Genomic DNA, 14,284 nt, shown 5'->3' with positions numbered 1-14,284 from the left:
AGTCACTTTAACCAAAAACATGATTCGTCAAAACAGAAAAATTATTCTTTTCATGGATAATTCTACATCTCACCCGCACATTGAATTGTCCAACATTCAAATCGTTTTTCTGCCACCAAACACATCTGCAGAGTGTCAGCCCTTGGATCAAGGGATAATAAAAAATTTTAAACTTCACTACAGAAAACGTGTTTTAAGACATCTCATTGCAAACATGAACGATGTAACATGTGCGAGTGACCTTGCAAAGAAAATCAGCATCCTAGATGCGATTCAATGGATTTCCTCTTCAGTAAACGCAATTAGAAAACAAACTGTCGTTAACTGTTTTGTAAAGTCTGGCTTCTCAAATGCAAAAATTGAAGTTGTGAACAGCAATGTGGAGCACCAAGAAGAACAAGAACTTCAACATCTATTGATAATGTATGACACTTCAGCTACAAGTGACCCTGGCTACAAAGATATAGACTCGAACCTCACTACAGAAGATGGTGCTCTAGATATCAACGACATTATCATCGATATTTTTCAAGAAGTTCCTCATGAGGATGAAGAAATGGAAGGAGGTCATTCTGTTGAAGAACATATTAACGACGAACCACCGATGAAAATAGAAGAAGCGCTCATACAAATCAATCGTTTAAAAATGTTTTTCGCCGCTGAAGAAGATACTGAAGGACTTTCGATGGTTTCTTCACTCCAAACAAATGTTGGAAACAAAATTATCAGCCAGAAGAAGGTGCAGAAGAAAATAAGTGATTACTGTATGTATTTTTCATAAGATAAAGTCATAATATGCATAGCACAATTGTATGTATATTATTTACAAAAATATTGTTCAAAATCTGTATATATTTTAATTTCATTTTAGATTAAATGTTTAACGATTTTTCTTTCTTTCTTTTTTTTTTTCTCCCTCCGACTTCTTGTTAGCGGACACTTCTCTCTAACGGACAGATTTTCATTCCCCATGGCTGTCCGTTAAAGGGAAGTTTCACTGTATATCGTTTTGCCTAGAAATCGGTGTGTCACTAATGATAAGCATAGGAGCAGAAGAATCCTTCTTGCAAGATATAAGACAAGACTGAGTTTTAGAAGGGTTGAAATCAACTAAGTTGTCTTTGCCCCACTGGAGAATTAAATTGAAGATCGGCATTTAAGGAATTGGTAGCAGATTTTCGAGAAGTTGAAGCTGATCGAACAGGGCAAGGTTTCTCAAATGGAAAGTGGAATGCAATGTGCTATCATCGGCAAAACTATGGATAGGATTTCCAGTCAATGGAAGGTCATTAATATACAAGAGGAAAAGAGTGGGGGAAAGAACTGTACCTTTGGCAGACACCAGCATTTGTGGAGAAGTTAGAAGACAGAGAGCCATCTAGCATCACCCTCAGTGAGCAACCAAAGAGAAAACTGGATAACCAATTACAAAAAACAGTTTGCAAATCATAAGATGGAAGCTTGTTTAGAAGACATTTATGCCAAACACGATCGAAAGCCTTTGAGATGTCAAGAGCAACTACTTGTGTTTCACCAAACCTTTCCATTGAATTATTCCATAAATGGGTAACATAAGCCAGAATATCACCGGTGGATCGACATTGATGGAAGAAAAATGGGATGCTAGCAGGTCAGCTTTATCCTTGGCTGAAGTGACAACAGAACCATCTGGTTCTGATAGAGGTAGGAGCAGAGATGGGCAAAAGTTGCAGCCAATAGCTTTGGCAAGGGACCAGAATGCTTGGCTACCATTAGGGCAAGAAGCAAGTTTTCTACTCTTAGCCTGCTCAAACTCTACTTTGGACTGATCAATAACTGCTTTACAATTTTTGCCAGCTTTGGTGTAGGCAGAAAATGAAACTGAAGAATTAGAAACAAGCCAATTGCGATATGCAGCATTCTTCTCTTGAACAGCATTAGCACATTTATTGGAAAACCAAGGTTTAGATAAAGGATGAGATTTTAAAGTGGAGTGTGGGATAAAGCATTCCATTCCTGCAAGAATAATTTCACTGACACGATCTATGCAAACGTTGATATCAGAAGTTTTGAAACAGTAATCTGACCAGGGAAAAGAAGAAAAGAAATCTCTCATATCATCCCATCTTTCATTCTTGTAATGCCAAACAACACGAGGTTGGGAATAGCGATGAGATAAAGGCTCCCTTGGAGAAGAGACAATCACCAAGTTGTGATCTGAAGTGCCTAAAGGACCTCTCACTTCGACTGTGTACTTAAAAGAGTTGTTTGTGAGAAAAAGATCAAGCGTGTTGGCTGTATGATTAGGATTGTCCAGTATTCTTGTAGGTAAATGAACAATTTGTGCAAGGTCATTAGTAATTGCAAAAGCCTCAGCCTCTCAACCAGCTGGGTCTGTGTGACTAGAAAATGGAAGCCAGCTGGAGTTGTGAACATTAAAATCACCAAGGAAAATTACCTCAGTGTTATGAAAGTTGGACTGGAGAAAGGCGAGCTGCAAAGAGAGGAATCAAAGGGCTCCAGGTGATTAGTGGAGTTGGGAGAACAGTAGAGACAACAGATGAATTTTACACAATGAGGTAGAGAGATTTTAAGCCAGAGAAGATCAAAGAGAGGAGATTCCAAATTTCCAAGTCTCTGACAGGGAATATCAGAATGGACATATGCACAAGTACCACCTTTGAGGCGAAAGGAATCATACAGCAAATAATTTGTGCATCTGAGATGAGCAATAGTTGAATCAACCGATAACTGAGATTCTGTCAGAAAAAGTACATGGGGTTTGACACACTGCAAATGAAAATGGACATCGTTGAGATTAGAATTGATACCACGTATATTTGTGAAATGAATTAGGAAGTCATTGGGAGGTTTAGATATTTTCGCAGATAAGCTTGCTCTATTAGTTTGACAAGTCATGGTGTATTCAATAGTAAGAAAAAGTGGGTGAGCCATGCTGTATGAAGTATTGAAATTTTTTGATATGGCGCACACAAGGTAAGAATATATCCAGATCCTTGACATAACATGGCCTCGACAATGCCCCAGCATACACACTACTCAGATTCCCTTCAGTCACTATCTGGCAGAGTAGAGGTAGCAAGATTATACACTAGGTGATCTGGAAGCCTTGTAGAGAGTTACCAATAGGTTCGGTCCGGTGTACTAACTAACGTGTACTAACAAAGTGGTGGTATTGCACCGGTTGATGAGATTCATCTACCACCTAGTACTGTCTGGTAACATAAAGTTGCGGCATTCCTCCATGGTGTGGGTTCCACACCTCGACCCCTGCTTACGTTGGTTCACACCTGGGTGGTCACCCAGCATGTTCTTGGGCATGGAGGTTATACCCAGGATTACTAACAGTGACACCATCGTGAAGGTGCAAGCAGAGGATTTGGCTGTCAAAGACTGTCCAGACTTCGCAGAAATTGGGTTCACTTGACTTGACTGTCTCCCGAATATATTAAGTCTTTCTTGGTAAGAGCACCTTTTTCCCCTCACTAATCTTGTTGCCCTTTGTGTTCTTTCTAGCAACTCTACATCCTTCCTAAAATGAAGCCTCCAGACCTGTACACAATACTGTAGGTGTGGCCTGACCATTGCCTTGTATAACGGGAAAATTACTTCCCTGTCCCTGCTAGCAAAATTCCTATATATCATTGAAAAGACTCCATGACGTGCCCTTGGCAGCCCGTCTGCACTGCTCAGCTAACATCATATTTGACTGCACAATTACCCCCAAGTCTTTTTCACTTTCCACTTCCCTGAGTGTAGTACCACAGAGTTGGTATGTTTCTCTTCGGTTATCTCTACCCGTATGCAGTACTTTGAATTTGTCAATGTCAAACTTCAGTTGCCACTTCTCAGCCCATTTTCCCAACTTGTCTAGATCCAGTTGGAGTAGCATACTGTCTTTACTGTCGTTAACAACCCTGCCAACCTTTGTATCATCTGTAAACTTGGACATTAAGCCTGATATACCTCCATCAATATCATTGATAAATATATAAAACAACAATGGGCCCAACACCGAACCCTGGGGAACTCCACTAATAACATTTGTCCATGAAGAGCAGTGTCCATTTATTACCACTCTCTGTCGTCTCCCACTCAGCCATCCCGTTATCCATTGCATAAATAGAAAGGGTGCAAGAATATTTGCTGATGCTATCGAGGCAGTGTTGGGTGGGTCGGAAAACTGCTAGCTTGGAGGGAGACAAAGACCAATAGATTGACAGTAGCCACTGGCAGAGGTGAAAGAGATTCTTGCACTGCTTCTATTAGAATGAGCAGAAGCCTGGAAAACAAGATGCATGGTATTTCAGAGACTGCTGGGGGCCATTGCGGTACAAGTAAACACATGGGTTGTGTTAGGGTAGCTAAGAATAGAAACAGGTGCAGGTATACTTGCGTGAACACCAATGCTAGGAGTTTAGTAAATAAATTAGATGAATTTGAGATATTGCTCAAAACATCAAAGGCAGATAATGTTGGGATATCAGAGACGTGGTGTCACACAGATATAAGGGATGCAGAACTGCAATTTGGGGAGTACAACGTCTACAGAAAGGATAGACAGGATAGGAAGGGAGGAGGGGTTATGCTATTAGTTAAGAAACACATAAAAACCAAGGAAGTGAAGCCAGTCGACATCACCGGACAGTGCAGTGTTGAGTCAGTTTGGTGTGACATAAGCATTGGGAGATCAAAATTGAGAGTAGGAGTGTGCTATAGGCCTATTGACTCTGATGAGTATAATAAGGAACTGTACAGGGAAATAGAGTGGGCCAGTAAATCAGAGAGTCTTATAATGGGAGATTTTAATTTCCCAGATATTGACCGGAATTTGGGGGCTGGTTACTCACACACTAGCAGGGCTTTTGTGGATTTATTGGATGATTGTTTTCTACATCAGCATGTTCGGGAGGCAACTAGAGGGAGTAATACTCTTGATTTGATTATCAGCAGTGATTCTTCATGCATTAAGAATCTGCAGATAAACGAACCACTAGGTGGCAGTGATCACAGTGTGCTGAAGTGGGATTTACTCAAAGAGGTAACTACCATTAGGGGTAAAGGGAAGGGTTATTGCTTCCGTAAAGGCGACTACGATGGACTGAGACAGTATTTAAATTCTATACAGTGGGACCAACTGATGATGTTACCAACAGCAAATTCAAAATGGGAAGCATTCAAAGAACTTATCTTGGAAGCTACTAGGCTTTACGTACCAACTAAGAAATATTGTTCAAGATCTAGGCCAAAATGGATGTCAGATGAACTAATGAGGCATATGGCAGAGAAGAAAAATGCATGGGATACTTACAAATTAACACATGACACAGAAGCTTATGATAGATACAAGTTGATATGCAACCAAGTTACAAAGGAGGTTAGGCAGGCAAAGGCAGATTACGAGAAATCCTTGGCAAGGGATGCAAAGATAAACAGCAAAGAGTTCTTTACTTATGTTAACTCTTGAAGGAAGGGGATGAATCAGATTGGTCCACTTGATATTGATGGGTCAACTGTTGATGATCCTGCTCAGGTAGCTAACAAACTAAATGAATATTTTGCATCGACATTCACACATGAGGAGTTATTCAGCAAGGGGAATGCCAGAGGTGTATTCAACTCTAGCAGTAAGCTAGAGAATCTTGAAATAACTGGGAGTAAAGTGGAGGAGAAACTGTTGAAGATAAACACAAGAAAGGCACCCGGGGTGGATGGGATCTATCCAGTTATATTAAAGGAGGCAGCAAAGGAAGTAAGCAAACCCTTAGCCATAATTATGAGAGCTTCCTTGGACTCAGGGGAGGTACCCATAGACTGGAAATGTGCAAATGTGACCCCAATTCACAAAGGAGGATCAAAGGCTGACACAAGTAATTATAGACCTGTGAGCTTAACTTCTGTTCCAGGAAAATTAATGGAGGCACTGGTTAAAGAAGCACTGCAGGATCATTTAGACAAGACTTCAGTTATAGCTCAGACACAGCATGGTTTTGTTAAGGGGAAGTCTTGCGTGACCAACTTGATTGGATATTATGATGCAGTCACAAAAGAACTGGATGCAGGGAATAACTTTGATATTATATACTTGGATCTTAGAAAGGCTTTTGATACTGTTGCACATGGAAGACTGCTACACAAATTGGAGCAGTGTGACATTGGAGGCAAATTGCTGCTATGGATAAAGGGGTGGTTGAGGGGGAGAAGATAGAGAGTGGTAATCAATGGACACTGCTCATCGTGGACTAATGTTATTAGTGGAGTCCCTCAGGGTTTAGTGTTGGGTCCATTATTGTTTTCTGTATTTATAAATGATATTGATGATGGTATATCAAGCTTAATGTCCAAGTTTGCAGATGATACAAAGGTTGGCAGGGTTGTCAAGGACACTACTGACACTATGCTGCTGCAACAGGATCTGGAAAGGTTGGGCAGATGGGCTGAGAGGTGGCAAATGAAGTTTAACATTGACAAATGTAAAGTACTACACATGGGAAACAGCAACCCCAGAGCAACGTATCAACTCTGTCGTACTACACTGACAGTGGTAGAGAATGAAAGGGACTTGGGGGTGGTTGTGCAGGCAGATATGAAGTTCTCTGAGCAGTGCAGACACGCTGCAAGAGTAGCTCTTGGAGTATTGTCAATGATATACAGGAATTTTTCCAGCAGGGATAAGGAGGTGATTATTCCATTGTATAAGGCAATGGTCAGGCCACACCTAGAGTACTGTATATAGGTCTGGAGGCCTAATTTCAAGAAGGATGTAGAGCTGCTGGAACGAGTACAGAGAAGGGCAACAAGATTAGTGAATGGAACAAAGGGGTGCTCTTACGAAGAAAGGCTTAAGTTTTGCAAATTACAGTGTCTGGAGACTAGGCACCAGCGAGGTGATCTGATAGAGGTGTATAAAGCCTTGAATGGTTTAAGCATGCTCAATGCTGATGGGATTCTTCCTCTAGCTCAGAAAAATCATCTGAGAGGGCATAAATTCAAATTGAGGAAAGACAGATGTAGGATAGACGTGAGGAAAATTGCCTTTAGCCAGCGGGTGGTTGGTTGGTGGAACAGACTTCCATCCCTTGTGGTGGAGGTTGATAGCCTAAATAAGTTTAAGGCTCAGCTGGACAGGTATTTGGAACGAACAGAGGGGTGAAGTGGAAGTGGGTTTTTTTTTTTTTTTTTTTGGCTGATGCTGCATAAGCTTGCTTTCTTGCATCAAATGCCTCTACTAATGCTAATGCAACAACTTACCCTTAATGCCATACCTCTCCAATTTGTACTGCAGTCTTCCATGTGCAACAGTATCAAAAGCTTTCTTGAAATCCAAGTATATGATATCAAAATGATGTTTGGCATTCAGTTCCTTTGTGACCACATCATAGTTATTATTATGTTATTTGGTTTTTTTTTTTAGTTGCATTAGCAACTAGGGCCATATTACTCCCGGGATATGCAGTGGTTATTCCCTGCCCTTTCCACATCCTACGTATTTGGTGGTCACGGGGACGAACCCCTGTCTAATCAAGAAGCCTGTGCTATTCCCTGTTGCTTCTGCCCAGCTGACTCTGGAGGTGCCTACACATTATAGTACCCAATCAAATTGGTCAGACAAGACTCCCCTTTAACAAACCCATGCTGTGTTGTTAACTATTCCAGCAGTCTTGTCTAGATGATCCTACAATGCTGCTTTAACCAGTGATTCCATTATTTCCCCCTGAACACAAGTTAAACTAACACATCTGTAGTTAAATGTGTCACATTTTGAACTCCATTTGTGAATTGGTGATACATTTGCACACCTCCAGTCTATGGGGACTTCCCCTGAGTCCAAGATAGCTCTCATAATAATGGCTAATGGTTTGCTTACTTCCTTTGCTGCCTCCTATAATATAACTGGATAGATCCTATCCATTCCAGGTGCCATCCTTATGTTTAACTTCAACAATTTGTTCTCCATTTTGCTCTCTGTTATTACAAAATCACCTAGCTCCCTGTTATCGTTTGATAAACTTCTGGCACTCCCCTCAGATGCAAAATACTCATTCAGTTTGTCAGCTACCTGAGCATGATCATCAATAGTCCACCCATTCATGTTAAGTGGTCCAATCTGATTCATCCCTTTCCTTCTAGAGTTTACATAAGTAAAGAACTCTGCTGTTTTTTTTTGCATCCTTTGCCAAAGATTTACCGTAATTAATCTGCCTTCGCCTGCCTAACCTCCTTTGTGACTTGATTACAGACTGCCGCCTCCGTAGCCAGGTGGGAAGGCGCAGCAGTGCGTAGCACATGCTTCTTGATTAGACCGGGGTTCGCGCCTGTCACCACCAAATTCGGAGGATACGGAAAGGTCAGGGAATGACCACCGAATATCCCGGAGCAATATGGCCTTAGTTGCTAATGCTCCTAAAAAAAAACAAATAACAAATAAAAAACAATGATTACAGACTAGTTTATACCTCTTATAGGCTTCTGTGTCACATGATACTTTATTTGCTTCCCATACATTCTTCTTCTCTGCCATGAGCCTCATTAATTCATCTGATCTCCATTTAGGCCTAAACCTTAAACAGTATTTCTTAGTTGGAATGAAAAGCCTAGTAGTCTCCAAAATTAAGTCCCTGAAGGCTTTCCATTTAGAATTCAACGTTGGTAACATCATCTGTTGATCCCACTGTACAGAATTTAAAAATTGTCTGAGACCACTGTAGTCACCTATATGAAAACAAAAACTCTGCCCTTTACTCTTGATGGTACTTACATCTTTAAGTAAATTGCACTTCAGTACACTGTGATCACTGTCACCTTGTGGTTTCTTTATCTGCAAAATCTTAATGCATGAATAATCACTGCTGATAATCAGATCAAGGGTATTACTCCCTCTGGTTGCTTATCGAACATGTTGCTGTAGAAAACAATCCTCCAATAAATCACCAAAATTGTTGCTAGTGTGCGAGTGACCAATTCACAAGTTCCAGTGACTATCTGGAAGGATACAATCCCCCATTACAATACATTCTGATTTACTGGCCGATTCTATTTCTCTGCACAACTGTTCATTGTACTCATCAGAGTAATTAGGTCTATAACACACTCCTGCTCTCATTTTTCCTTTGCCAGTGCTTATTTCACACCAACACTGCATTGTCCACCAACATCAATTGGATGCACATCCTTAGATTTTGTGTTTCTTAACTAACAGCATAATCCTTCCTGCCCTGTCTGTTCTTTTTCTACACTTTGTACTCTCCAAATTTTAATTATGCACTGTTTATATCTGTGTGACACCATGTCTCTGATATCCCAACAATATCTGCCTTTGATGTCTTGAGCCACACTTCAAATTCATCAATTTTATTTACTTTACTTCTAGCATTAGTGTACATGCATCTATACATGCAAGTACACATGCACTTGTTCTTACAGCACCTCCGTAGCCAGGTGGGAAGGAGCAGCAGTGCGCACCACACACTTCTTGATTAGACCAGGGTTCGAGCCCATCACTACCAAATACGGAGGATGCGGAAAGGTCAGTGAATGACCACATCATATCACGGAGCAAATTGGCCATAGTTGCTAATGCTCCTAAAAACCAAAATAACAATAACAATAACTTGTTCTTATTGTTAGTTACCCTTTCACAGCCCATGTATTTACTTGTTCCATGATGACTCCCAGCAGCTTGCTTTCTAGGCTGATGCTCATTACAATAGAAGCAGTGCAGGAATCACTTTTGCCTCTGCCCGCCACTACTGTTAATCTTTTAGTCTGTAAATCCCCCAACCTAGCAGTTTTCTGACCCACCTAACACTGCCTCAATAGCATCAGCAAATATTCATGCACCCTTTCTATTTAAGTGTATCCCATCTATGTAGAAGCAGTCTCTCCTGTTAACAAGCACAGGCCACACTGAAAAAAATTCTTCCCCTTGAGCCTTGCACAATCTCTCCAGGGCCGAATTGATTAACAAGGCTCTCATCATAAACTCTTTCCCGCAGTGTCTGGGCTGAATTGCATACTCTTTCAAATTTAACCCTAACTTTTTTTCAGCATTGACCTATACTTGTTAAGTAAATCTGCAGATCTCTTACTCTTAAGGTCTTTGCTGCCAATGTGTACAACAATATCACCTTTTGTGCCCTTAAAAGATGATATCTGCACTACAATGTCATCAACATTTGCCCCTGGCAGACGTACCCTGGTCCTGTTCCACCTATCCTTTTTGCACAATATATTCCCCGTATTTCTGACAATAGTATCACCAACAATTTCTAGTTCCTGTGGGAAAATTGGTTGCTAACTGAGGCTACCTGTTGCCCAATAGTGACCCAAAATAGTTCAAAACAGTCAGAATAATTCCTTCACATTTTTAATGAATGACGGATTCATCTGCTGGGCGATTTTATTTAATTAAAAATTATATTAATTATTTTAGATTGACCTTTTGTTAGAATTTGTTTTTTTCTAAAAAATGCTCTGTCACTGTAATGAGTGGGACAAAAGTATTTCCAGTCACAACAGAAAAATATGAAATAGACAGTCTATGTATAAAGCATATGAAAGTATACAAATTATAAATAAGACAATCATGACAGAAAAAATATAAAATAATAGAATGTACTGCATGATGGAAGATAGAGTGGTTACCATAGTCTTCCTCCGGAGACTAAACTTGGGTGTCACAACTTCAAGCCTCCATTGAGAAAAATGGTGGTATCGCATCTGTTGATGAGAGTCACCTACTTCAAACTTTTTAACATGGATGTGATTTACTTACTCATATATTAAAACCTGTTATATTAATTTAAAACTGTTAACATAGTTTTTTTTATAATGTGACTTTAGAGCATAATCTGTGAATTAGTATTCTTGCTCTTACCGGCTAGCCGATGTTTGTGCATTCTGTAAAAACCATTTGTAAATACTGATGCTTCCTGTAAGTACCTACTAATCATTGTGCCCTTCTCGCCTTCTGTCTATTCTCAGGTACCCAATATCTACTAATAAACAGATAAATAAATTAATTGATTAATCAAATAAAATAAAATAAATTGCATGCCATGCTACCTTTCCAAATCCATTATCTACTCCATTCCAAACACTCTTCATCGTTCTTTCAAACAGTTCAGCCAGAGTCAATTTCCTTATCTGAAATCCCACAAAATTTTATTCTTTAAGTGGAAGCTGTCAATTAGCATCTCACTGCTGACAGAGGTTTTCAGTCTTGCAGAGGTTTCCATTCTTGGATTCATGCAAAGCCCTTCCCTGCACTACTGCTTTGGGTTTGAAAGAAAGCCAGAGATAGCTTGCTGTTTGTTAACATTTAAAGCACAGTGACATGTGATCTGATTTCAACAACAGTTCACCATTTGATTAATGATTGCCATTGTGGATTAGTATTAATAATGGCATATGATGCAAGAAATCAATTGTATAAAGCATGAGCCTTGTGGGGGGGGGGAACAACCCTTCCATGTCACTTATCTACTCCATTCCAATTATTTGTATAGTTCTTCCTTGAATTCATTCAACCAGTCCACATCCACAATACCAGATGGTTAAAAAAAAAAAAAAAAAAAAAAGTAAAGTGCAGCCATTATCAACTCACTGCAGGATGGAAGCCTCCTCAACAATTCATGCTGAGGGAAATGGACCATAATCTGCCACGCTGGTCCAATGTGGGTTGGCAGATCGACCGTATTCAGCAGTCAGGGGCTTGAACCCCAGTCTACTCAAAGAGCGTGTGCTACTGCACTCCCGCTCCTGCCCACTCGGCTACGGAGATGGTAGTTTGTTCTAACAGTCAACCATCCTCTAGCTGAAGGCAAACTTACTCATATCTATCCTGCAACCATTCTTCCTCAATTTTAGCCGACCGGGCTAGCCAGGTGGGTAAAGTGCCTGCCTGGCAACCCAAAGGTCGCGGGTTCGATTCCCGCCTCGGGCTTGGATCAAAGTACTGCAAAAACCTTGGGAGGTGCACTATGGCCACAGAAGCCGATGCGCCAACAACTACCAAACCAAACCAATCCTCAATTTTAATTTGTGCTCCCTCATGTGTGTAGTCTCAGTAAGAGGAAAAATGCCATCAGCATTGAGTTTGCCCAATCTATTCAAATCCTTAAAAACCTCGATCAGATCACCTCGTAGGTGTCAATTCAAGAAATTGCGATGTCCCCAGACACCGCAATTTCTAGAACTGAAGAATTTTTACCTTTCTTGGTAAGAATATCCCCTTAGTTCCCTTTACAAATCTCATCGTCCTTGTCTGCACCTGTTCCAGCAGCTCTACATCCTTCCTAAAATGAGGCCTCCAAACTTGTGTGCAGTATTCAAGATGTAGCATAATATTGTCTTATACGATGGGATAATCACTGCTAGCAAAATTTCTGCATATTATTGATAAAACCCCCCATGAGCTGTCCTTGAAACTTGTTTGCACTGCTCAGAGAACTTCATATCTATATGCACAATTATCCCCCATGTCTTTTTCATTTTCTCAGTTGGTATGTTAATCTGAGAGTGTGCAGTACCTTGCATTTGTCAATGTTAAACTTCAAATGCCATTTCTCAGCCCACTTGCCTAATTTTTCTTGTAGCAGTAGCATACGTTGATTACTGTTATTACCCAACCTGTCAACCTTTTAATTATCTGCAATATTAGACATTAAGCCTGATTTTAGCATTAGCATTAGCATTATGATTATGGTGAGGGGAATGAAGGGATCCTCTTACCAAGAGAGGCTTAAGTTCTGCAAACTTGAGGTGTATAAGGCCTTGAATGGGCTGAGCACGCTGAATTCTGATGGGATCCTTCCACTTGTTCAGATTACGAACCTAAGGGGGCATAAATTCAAATTAAGAAAAGACAGATGTAGAATAGATGTGCGGAAATTTGCCTTTAGCCAGTGGGTGGTTAATTGCTGGAACAAACTTCACCTTGACAAACATTTAAAAAATAGACCTATTTCATCAATGTTGAATTATGTCTTTGGGCTCATAGTCCTCCATAATTTTTTTCAAAAACTGTTTCTTTCCAGTGGGTACAGTCTTCTTTGATTACAACTCCACTTTCACCAGAAATAACTTTTTTGAATAAGCCATGGCGCTTTTTAAATTTGTCCTAGCTAACCAGAACTGGCTTGGAATGTTTCATACCACAGAAAAGATGCATAAAACATAGGCTTTTCTTTTATTAATAGCCCTAATATTGGCATTTTTGATCACAAATCAACTTCACTACATTGTTATAGAGGCATAATTTAGCATTAGCATTAGTAGATATAGATAACAATCTTGCATCATATGCCAGCATCAGCAAAAAAAAAAAAAAAAAAAAAAAAACACTCTTTCTATTTTACCCATCCATTTGTTCCAAAAGTTTGTTCAGTTCTTTCTTCAATTTATTTAAGGTATCAACTTCCACAATGATAGATCGAAGTTTGTTCCTGCAATCAAGTGCACGCTAGCTAAAGGCAAATTTCTGCACATCTATTCTATAACTGTTTTTCCTCAATTCGAGATTATGCCCTCTCAGGTTTGTAATCTGAGTATGATGAAGAATCCTATCAGCATTGAGCCTGCTTAAACCATTCGAGGCCTTATACACTTCAGTCAGATCACCTTACAGATGACTAGTGTTCAGATGCTGTAATTTGCAGAACTTAAACCATTCTTGATAAGCACACCTCTTTGTTCCCCTCACCAATATTGTTGCCCTTCTCTGTACTCGTTCTAGCAACTGTACGTCCTTCCTAAAATGAGGCTTCCAGACCTGTACGCAATAATCATAGCCTAACCATTGCCTTATACAAAGGGATAATTACCTCCTTATCACTGTTAGCAAAATTCCTGTATATCATTGACAAGATCCCATCAGCTGCTCTGGCAACGTGTCTGCACTGATCAGAAAACATATCTGACTGCACAAATACCCTGGGGTCTTTTTCATTCTCCACTACCATGAGTGTAGTACAGTACAGTTGGTACATTTCCCTGGGGTTACTGCTACTGATATGCATTACTTTGGATTTGTCAATGTTAAACTTCAATTGCCACCTCTAAGCCCCTCTGCCCAACTTTTCTAGATCTTGTTGCAGTAGCATATGGTCAACTCTGTCAGTAACAACCCTGCCAACCTTTGTATCATTTGCAAACTTCGACATTATGCCTATTATACCTTCATGGATAAATACAGAAAACAACAATGGTCCCAACACCAAACCCTGGGGGACTCCATTAATAACATTAGTCAATGATGAGCATTGGCCATTGATAATCACTCTCT

General features: G+C 40.1%; 1 protein-coding gene across 1 annotated transcript in view; it reads left to right on the top strand.

Annotated features, from left to right (window-relative positions):
• LOC150075035 (tensin-2-like) overlaps nt 1–14,284 on the top strand; it is a 737,845-nt gene that overhangs the window by 600,714 nt on the left and 122,847 nt on the right. The gene's annotated exons all lie outside the window — the stretch shown is intronic.

Source organism: Mastigoproctus giganteus, chromosome 14 (genome assembly GCF_048544385.1).
Source record: "Mastigoproctus giganteus isolate SK-2022 chromosome 14, ASM4854438v1, whole genome shotgun sequence".
NCBI lineage: Eukaryota > Metazoa > Arthropoda > Arachnida > Uropygi > Thelyphonidae > Mastigoproctus > Mastigoproctus giganteus.
This window is presented reverse-complemented; position numbering and strand designations above follow the sequence as displayed.